The sequence below is a fragment of the Nicotiana tabacum genome, chromosome 22 (genome assembly GCF_000715075.1).
Source record: "Nicotiana tabacum cultivar K326 chromosome 22, ASM71507v2, whole genome shotgun sequence".
Classification (NCBI taxonomy): Eukaryota; Viridiplantae; Streptophyta; class Magnoliopsida; order Solanales; family Solanaceae; genus Nicotiana; species Nicotiana tabacum.
In genome coordinates, this window is record NC_134101.1 from 18,112,401 (window position 1) to 18,121,087 (window position 8,687).

An 8,687-nucleotide genomic window follows, 5' to 3' on the forward strand; every position below is an offset into this window, starting at 1 on the left:
TAGTTTCTTTAAAATATGTAGATATTTAATTATTTTAAATTCAAATTCAAAAAGAGTAACTAATTATTAACTAACCTAACTAATTTTGTCCTAAAATTTGACACTTGTTAAAGTTTTGTTGCGAACCCTAATTAATGATCATATTTATAGATCACTGCCCCATGAACGTGTTGTTCGACCAGCTTCATTCATATTTAGTAACTAAATAACACATTCACTAATTGTTGTCTTGTCTTAATTAAGACTCTATAAATATTGATTGAGAATGTTAGGAGTGGACAAATGGCTCAAGTAGGAGACTAGTAAATCTTTGATTTAGGTCGCAAATATTTTTCAAAAATGTATTTTATTATTTTATTTTAAGTTAGACAATATTAAAGTTTGCGAAAAAAAAAGTACAAGAAACCTTGGACAAAAGAAAGAAAGAAAGATTGTGTACTCTTTAACACCAATTTGTTTTAGAACATTGAATTAAATTATTTAAATGTTCATATTAGTGAATATTTTTTTTACAACAATATCAAAGGTAACATATTAAAAATACATGTCTAACATCTTATTTATTTAAGTTAATTCTTACTAATATAAATAATAATATTACTATTTGAAGTTAAAAGCTTTACCATTTAAGAATTCTATACTATCATTAATTTTATGGAGCCGTCCTTACGTGCTCCCTTTCAACTTTTCACCTGCCCTTGCTAACACCAACAAGAGATATTCTGCACTGCTTGCTCGTTCTCCTCTCTCTCGTCTGCAAATGCTGCATTTAGAAACCGAAAAATCACAACAAAACAACCACGAAACCAACATGGGGGACTATCATCGCTGCAACTGGTGACTAACTCTATGGTAGCCCTGGCTACCCAATAACGACGCCGGAACAGATCGCCGGTGAGGGCAGCGAAGAGGGCCAAAGAATTAAATACAAGGAAGGGGGAAAAGGAGGGGAAGGGGCGACACATAAGAAAGAGAGAAGAAAGAGGATAACCAAGGGGAGGGGTCGCCTGCACTGGCAAGATCGCCGGTGGTGGTGGTTTAGCAGATGTTCGAAGAGAGATAGAGGGAGAGGGGAGAAAGTGAGAGGGTCGAAGAGAGAGAAGAGATGGGTCGCCGGCCGGAATTGTCGCCAACGAAGACAATCCTTGCTAGGTTTTATAGAAGCTAGGGAAAAAGAAAACAAAAAAATGAGGGGAAGAGAGAAGAAATGGAAGAGAGAGGGGAAGAGGAGAGTGGAAAGAGAGGGAGAGGAGAGGGACGGGCCTACCTAGGTGGTTGCTGGCACCGGCAAACTCGCTGGTGGTGGTAGTTTAGCAAATGTTCGAAGAGAGAGATAGGAGAAAAAGGGGGGTGTCAAAACGAGAGAGAAAAAGCCCAAATAATAATGGACAATTAATGAGTTTCAGAAGACAATCAATCTGTAATATTGAAATAATGGCGAAAAGGGGAAATGGATTAGGTCAAAGAAGAGTAAAATGCAACTTACTGAAGAGTATAATAGGAACAACTGCTAAAGAAGAGCAAGTTCACGTTGTTGTAAGCATCCTTCATCTTTATTAAGAAATATGGGATTCGAGTATGGGAATAAAGTCACGCCGGACTAGTTGGGTCTAAAGTGGCAATGGACACTAGAAATGAAAAATATCTATCTATATAGGATAGGAGAAGCAAATCAATGTGATGAGCTCAACGGAACTGGTGGCTTAAAACTAAAATATATCAAAAGACCCTGAAATTTCTTTCATAAAATCCATATAATATTGAGACCAAAAAAAGTTTACATAGATTTGATCTAGTGGTGAGAGAGCAACATATAATGTGTGGGTTAGGCGCACGTCATACGGTATTGAACTCTCCCCTATACAAAAATATGGCATTAAGTGAAAATGGTAAAAGGGTACGGTCAAAGCTTTACTAAATTTAACTTCCAATCAAAAGTGTGTATCAGTTTTGCTAATTGAACTACTAAGGATTTTGACTAAGCTAGCAAACAAGTAATAGTTAAAATATATTTTTGATGTTTTATCAATTAGGGAAAAGCCTTAGGTTATAATCTTAACATAGATATAAACCTAATGGGTAAAGTAAATTTATACTTGCTTGGTAGATCGAAGTTGTTATGACTCTCAATACTCAAGTACTCACTCAATACCTCTCGATTAATGAGTGATTATGCCCAAATTAGCTTTTTCAAACCCAATTAGGTATCTATAAATGCAATTGAATATAAGTCCAAGTTAGATTATCCTTATTTCTACTTCAGATCCTTTAATTAAACTAATCAATAACTCAACTAGTTCAATTTCTTGTTAGCCAAATTTTTCTAGACTAAATTCCTCTTTCTCAAGTAAGAACAAAGTCAATTAGGCATGAATCAATATTTGCAACCATCAATTCAAACTTTTAAAGCATAGATAAGGCTAAATAACACTAACTCAATTAATAGCAATCATAATATTAAACACCAATAAGTTTTACACACTAGGGTTGGATTACAACCCTAGATAAAAATCTAACTACTCATGTTAATAGACATAGAAAGATGAAAAGAAGAAAAATTTAAAAACATAAAACTAAAATGAAAGGAAAGAGTAATTGATCCTCTCTAATTGTAGCTCAAAGTTGCTAAAAATAACAACCAGTTGCCGCTACAATGAAAAAAATGCCCTAAAACGTCATAAAGCCCTATTTATAGGGCTCCCGGAATCTCTGACAAAAATACCCTTTGGAGGGTTCTACGGTCGCACTTCAGCTTCTACGGTCGCACTTCAGTTTCTGTGGTCCGCATTTCAGCTAGGTTGATAATATTACGCTTTCAGTAGGAGGAGTTCTGTGGCCGCACTTTAGATTTTGCAGCCGCATATCAGCTTTTGCGACCGAACTTTAATTTCTGTGAGACACATTTTTCACGACCCAATTTCTCCTATAGGCCGTGATGGCGCCCAACGTCGCCGCTAGGCAAGCCAACAGTGAACTAATCATGTAGTTGTTCTTTTTAATAATTTCAAAGTAGTTGATTTTATTTATTAAGAGAATTATTAGTAGGAATTTATAATAAAGTAAAGCATAAACTAATGAGAGAGTAAATACAGTGAATTAAATACTCAAAATCATAAAGTGTCTACTAGAATACTCCCAAACCCCGGTGTCGCAAGTGTATGAATAATTAGTAGAATATACAAAATCTCCTATACTACTGTTTGGAATAAGATAGACAGAAAATAAATACAAAAGAGAGATTGCGGTTATGCAGAATGGACGCAGAGAGCAGCTCACCTGTATGCCTCGGGGTAATGGGGGTATGCGTATGAATGACTGCCATATGCACTGTCACGATCCAAAATTCTACCACATACGTCATGATTGCACTTAGTCTCTAAGACTAGGTAAGCTAATTACAATTACAATTCAAGCCATTTTTTAAACATATAATTTAATACAAGTCTCGAAACCAAAGGCAGAAACAATTTTAACAACCTCCTAAGACTGGTAATACTGAGTCACGAACTCTAACTGAATACATGAAATGATCTCAAGAATCGAACATACAATACTGTTCGAATGATAATTGACAGTGCAATAAAATGGAAAGACTTCAAGGGACTGCGACAACCAAGCAGCTCTACCTTTGAATCCTTGCGATCAACACACTAACTCTGTCCGAGTCTGATATCTCCAATACCTGGCTCTGCACAAAAATGTACAGAAGTATAGTATGAGTACACCACAGTCGGTACCTAGTAAGTATCAAGACTAACCTCGGTGGAGTAGTGACGAGGTATAGTCAAGACACTCACTAGTCAAATAACCTGTGCAATATAGCAGTATAAGAAAATAATGAAAAACAAATAGTAGTGATGGCAACAAGAATTAACCAAGGATAATAATAGCAAGGCAATAAGAACACCATAAATATTATTCAACTAAATAAGAAACACAAGTACAGTCAATTAAACAAGCTTTTCAAATACAAGTTTTTCCACAACAAAGTCACTCTGTGATACCTCATCTCATAATCAATAAACACGGATCTCAGCCCACTTTCATATTCTCACGGCATCTCGTGCCCATATTTCTATCACAACAGCATGGACAACTCACGTGCCAATAATAAAATCATCATTTACTCGCGGCACCTTGTGCCCACATTTCATTTCACAACTGCACGGACAGTTCACGTGCCAATATCACAATCATTATATACTCACAGCACCTCATGCCCACATTTCATATCATATTTGCACGGACAATTCACGTGCCAATAACAAAATCATTATATACCTACGACACCTCGTGCCTACATTTTCAACACAAATCAGATAATTATCAAGTTACGTACTCTTGAGCTAGTATAGGTGGCATGTTACAGTGTATGCATGTGCAAGTGTATTACTGCAGCCCAAATTAATAAGAAATATCAAGGATATCAATTAGCTCACCAAAACACAAGTCAAGTTACACAAAGTGTATATTAAACACAAGGAGAATCACAACATCACACAAAAATTACCAACACAACAATACCACGTCATCACATAACATCCCTGACATTGCCACCTTTATCTCTCCTATAACCACCGGTATCACTCCACCCAGACAATATCAATAGACACCCCTATCTCTCTTATAGCCACCCTTATTATTCTTATAATAGCCTCCTTTATCGCTTCGTACTTATCGCTTTGTATAATAGACACCCTTATCACTCCTCCCAGACAATATCCCAACACACATAACAACAGTGAAATGCCACCCTTATGTCCGCATATTATCGATAGTGGAATGTCACCCTTATGTCCGCATAATATCAACAGTGAAATGCCCAAATCACACAACAATTTACACAGAATATTATCACAACAACACAACATAATCAACTCATATTACAAATTGCCCATATGCCACAACCTTTCCAAAGGAACAACGAAATCAAATAATTTCACTACAAATAGCCCAAGGCTCCACACGACATATATAAAATCTCAAAACAACAACAATAATGGAAAAATAACTCAACATAGAACAACGCCTTCTTTAATCCAAATTTTAGGTAAATAAATTAATGCCTCCTTTTTAAAAGTTTATTTAATTATTTGTAGATGAGAAATCCATAATGAAATTATTTCCACGAAATGGCAACTCAACAAAACATAAAATTCACATAAAAGTCAAAGTAACAATCACACCAAATTATCATATAAACAAACTCGACAAGTAAGGAATGAGGCATGTAATAACAACTTCTAAATAAATCATGTAATGGTGAACACAGCCAATAAAGGATGTAATATGTGCTCACAATCTTCAAATAAATATATAAAAGATGCCTAAGAATTTAAACCAATAGAATTTGCACGTATAAGCCCTAGTACGTACTCGTCACCTAGCGTGCACGGCTTTCACATCACACAAAATTTCACATAAGACTCAATGCCTAAGGGATAATTCCCCCACACAAGGTTAGACAAGGTACTTACCTTTACGAAGTTAGGCCGATACTTTAAAATAGCCTTCTCACTTGAAACGGCCTCCGAACGGCTCAAATCTAGCGAAATTAATTACATAACATTATTAAAATCATCAGAAATAATTCCGGATAATAAAACGTCGACTTAAATTTCACATTAAAAAAGTCAACCCAAAAGTCAACCCCGGGTCCGCATCTCGGAACCTGATAGAATTTCATGAAATTCAAACATCCATTCCGATACGAGTTCAACCATACCAAAATTATCAAATTCCGATAAAAAAATCGTCCCCCAAATCCTTATTTTTCATTTTTGAAAAGTTTTACAATTTTTTCTCAATTCCTTCCATAAAAATCGAATTAAACGATGAATATAACCATTGAATAATGAAATATAACCGCTTTAGGATATAGAACACTTACCTCAATCAAGCTTGTGAAACATCCCTCCAGAATCGCCCAAAATCGAGAAATCCAAAACGAAAATGGAGAAATGACCAAGTTCGATCCTTATGTTTCTGCCCAGTTTTGCACCTGTGGAAAAAATTTGCGCGCCTGCGAGCTCACTTTTGCCAGACCAATCTCGCTTCTGCGAAGCGCACTACCCAACTGATTAATCTCACCTGCGGCAGAAAGTCCGCTTTTGCGCAAACGTAGGTGCGAGGCAAAATTGCGCTTCCGCGCTTCCCATCGCTTCTGCGCTGCCAGAGACTACATCTGCAATCACTGCCTTGTTCCTTCCCCAGCCGCTTCTACGATGATCTTCTCGCTTTTGCGAAGTCTCTTCTATGAAGTCGCTTCTGTGATCAAGTCTTCGCAGAAGCGATTGCACCAGCAACAAAATTTCCAGCAGCTTCAACAAGGCTCCAAACGATCCATACCCCGTTCGAAACTCATCCGAACCACTCAGTACCTCGTCCGAATATACCAATAAGTACCATAACATAACACGTACTTACTCGAGGTCTCAAATTATATCAAACAATGTCGAAATTACGAATTGTACCTCGAATCGCACTTATGAATTTTTTAGACTTTCCAATTTACAAAACTCGTGCTCAAACGTATCAAATCAATCCGGAATGACTTCAAATTTTGCACACGAGTCATAAATGACATAATGGAGCTGTTCTAATTTTCGGAATCGAAATCCGAACCCATTATCAACAAGGTCAACCCTCGGTCAAACTTATAAATATTTCCAAAACTTCAACTTTTTAATTTTTGCCAAAATGCGCCGAATTGTCTTACGGACTTCCAAATCCAAATCTGGACACATGCCTAAGTCTGAAATCAGCAGACGAAACTATTGAAATCATCAAAATTCTATTTCGGGGTCATTTGCACAAAAGTCAAACTTCGGTCAACTCTTTTCACTTAAACTTCAAAATAAGAATTGTTCTTTCAATCTAATCCCGAACCATCCGAAAACCAAATTCGACCACACATGTAAGTCATAATACATATTATGAAGCTTCTCGGGGCCTTAAGCCGCTGAACGGGACGTTAATTCTCAAAATGACAAGTCAGGTCGTTACATGCACCTGCCTCAGATCCTGCACGATTTGTGCAGAAGTGTAGCGTGAGTACATAAACAGCATGTACCGGTAAGTATCTAGTCAAATTTCAAAAACGTAGTGACGAGAGATCGACATCGACACTTACTATGGGCCAATAAATATAGTATAGAAATTCTAAATAGGTATGGAATACATCAATAATAATAACAGAATAACAAATAGTAAATAAGTGATTCTTTAACCAAAAATCAATTTAAAATCTCCCAATAGCACGTACGAACTTTAAAAAATATGGGCCATCAAGTAAACTATAATTTCTCAAGTCATGAAGGTAATATCAAGTGCAATCGGACTCCGAGCATTATCACGCATGATTTATGCTGAGGTCGTACGGCTCGATCCAGAATAATATATACACTGCCGAGGGTCGACCGGCGCGAACCATAGATGCATCTATTATATTACAGAGGAGTTTGGCCCGCTCCACAGGAAGAGAGAATACTCTACGAACTCCGATTTAATGGTTATCACAAGACTAATACAAAAGGAGGCACAATTTCTATCAACGGTCAAGTAAGCTGCCAAAACTTAAAGTAAGTGAAGTTCGGTCTTTACGAATCCTTTATCAAGTTTCTAAATAATTTAAGCACTTAAATTAATAAGTAGAGTGCAAACAATACAAGTATTTCATGATAGGGTCCTAAAACTACCCGGACATAAGCATGATTTGTAGCCACACACGGAATCTTATCACTTTGTGCGTACGTAAAACCCACAATAAGTAGCAAATAGTAATTTATACACCTATGGGGTAAACTCCCTCTTACAATGTTAGGCTAGAGACTTACCTCGTTTCAAAGCTCATTTTCCGGTCATAAATTCACTCTAAAGCCTCGAGTTGGTGTCGAAAAATCCGAAGCTAGCCAAATATTATATAAATTAATCAATATACACTCAAAAGTTCATAATTTAGCTATTAGAGTAATTACCCAACCCAAATTAGAAGATTCCTAAAATTCACCCCCGGGTCTACGTGCCCAAATTTCGGAAATTTTTGAAGATAAATATTACCCATAGCCTCCCGAACCCAAATATATATTTTCTACTCAATTCCATAACTATTTTCGTGGTCAAATCTCATTTTTACCTAAACCCTAGTTTCTTCACAAAACTCCATTAATTTCACAATTTTTCCATGTTAAATCTACCTATGATTCGCGTATTTAGCTAAAGGATTAAAAGGGGTCCCTTACCTCTTGATGTTGATGAAATCCCCCACAAAATGCTCTCGAAATCGCCTAAGACCAAGTGGGAAATAAAGCTAAGTCCCGTAATAAAAAGCCCTTGCACCAGTCGCATATGTCACATTTGTGACATCTTGTTCGCAAATGCGACAAACGCATCGCAAATGCAATGACTGGCCATCTCTACCAGGGTCACAAATGCGACCAAAAACTTCGCAAATGCGAAGATGAGCAGCTCACAAAAGCGGCAAAACTCTTCGCAAATGCGAACCCCCTAGTGTTTTTCCCAACCTCGCAAATGCAAATCCTTCCTCGCAAATGTGAACAAAACTTCGCATTTGCGAGACCTGTAGCACCAACCCAGAAAACCAGAAAAACTGAAGTTCTTTCACCACTCCGAACGCGCTCGAAACTCACTCGAGCCCCCGGGGCTCCATGCCAAACATTCACACAAGT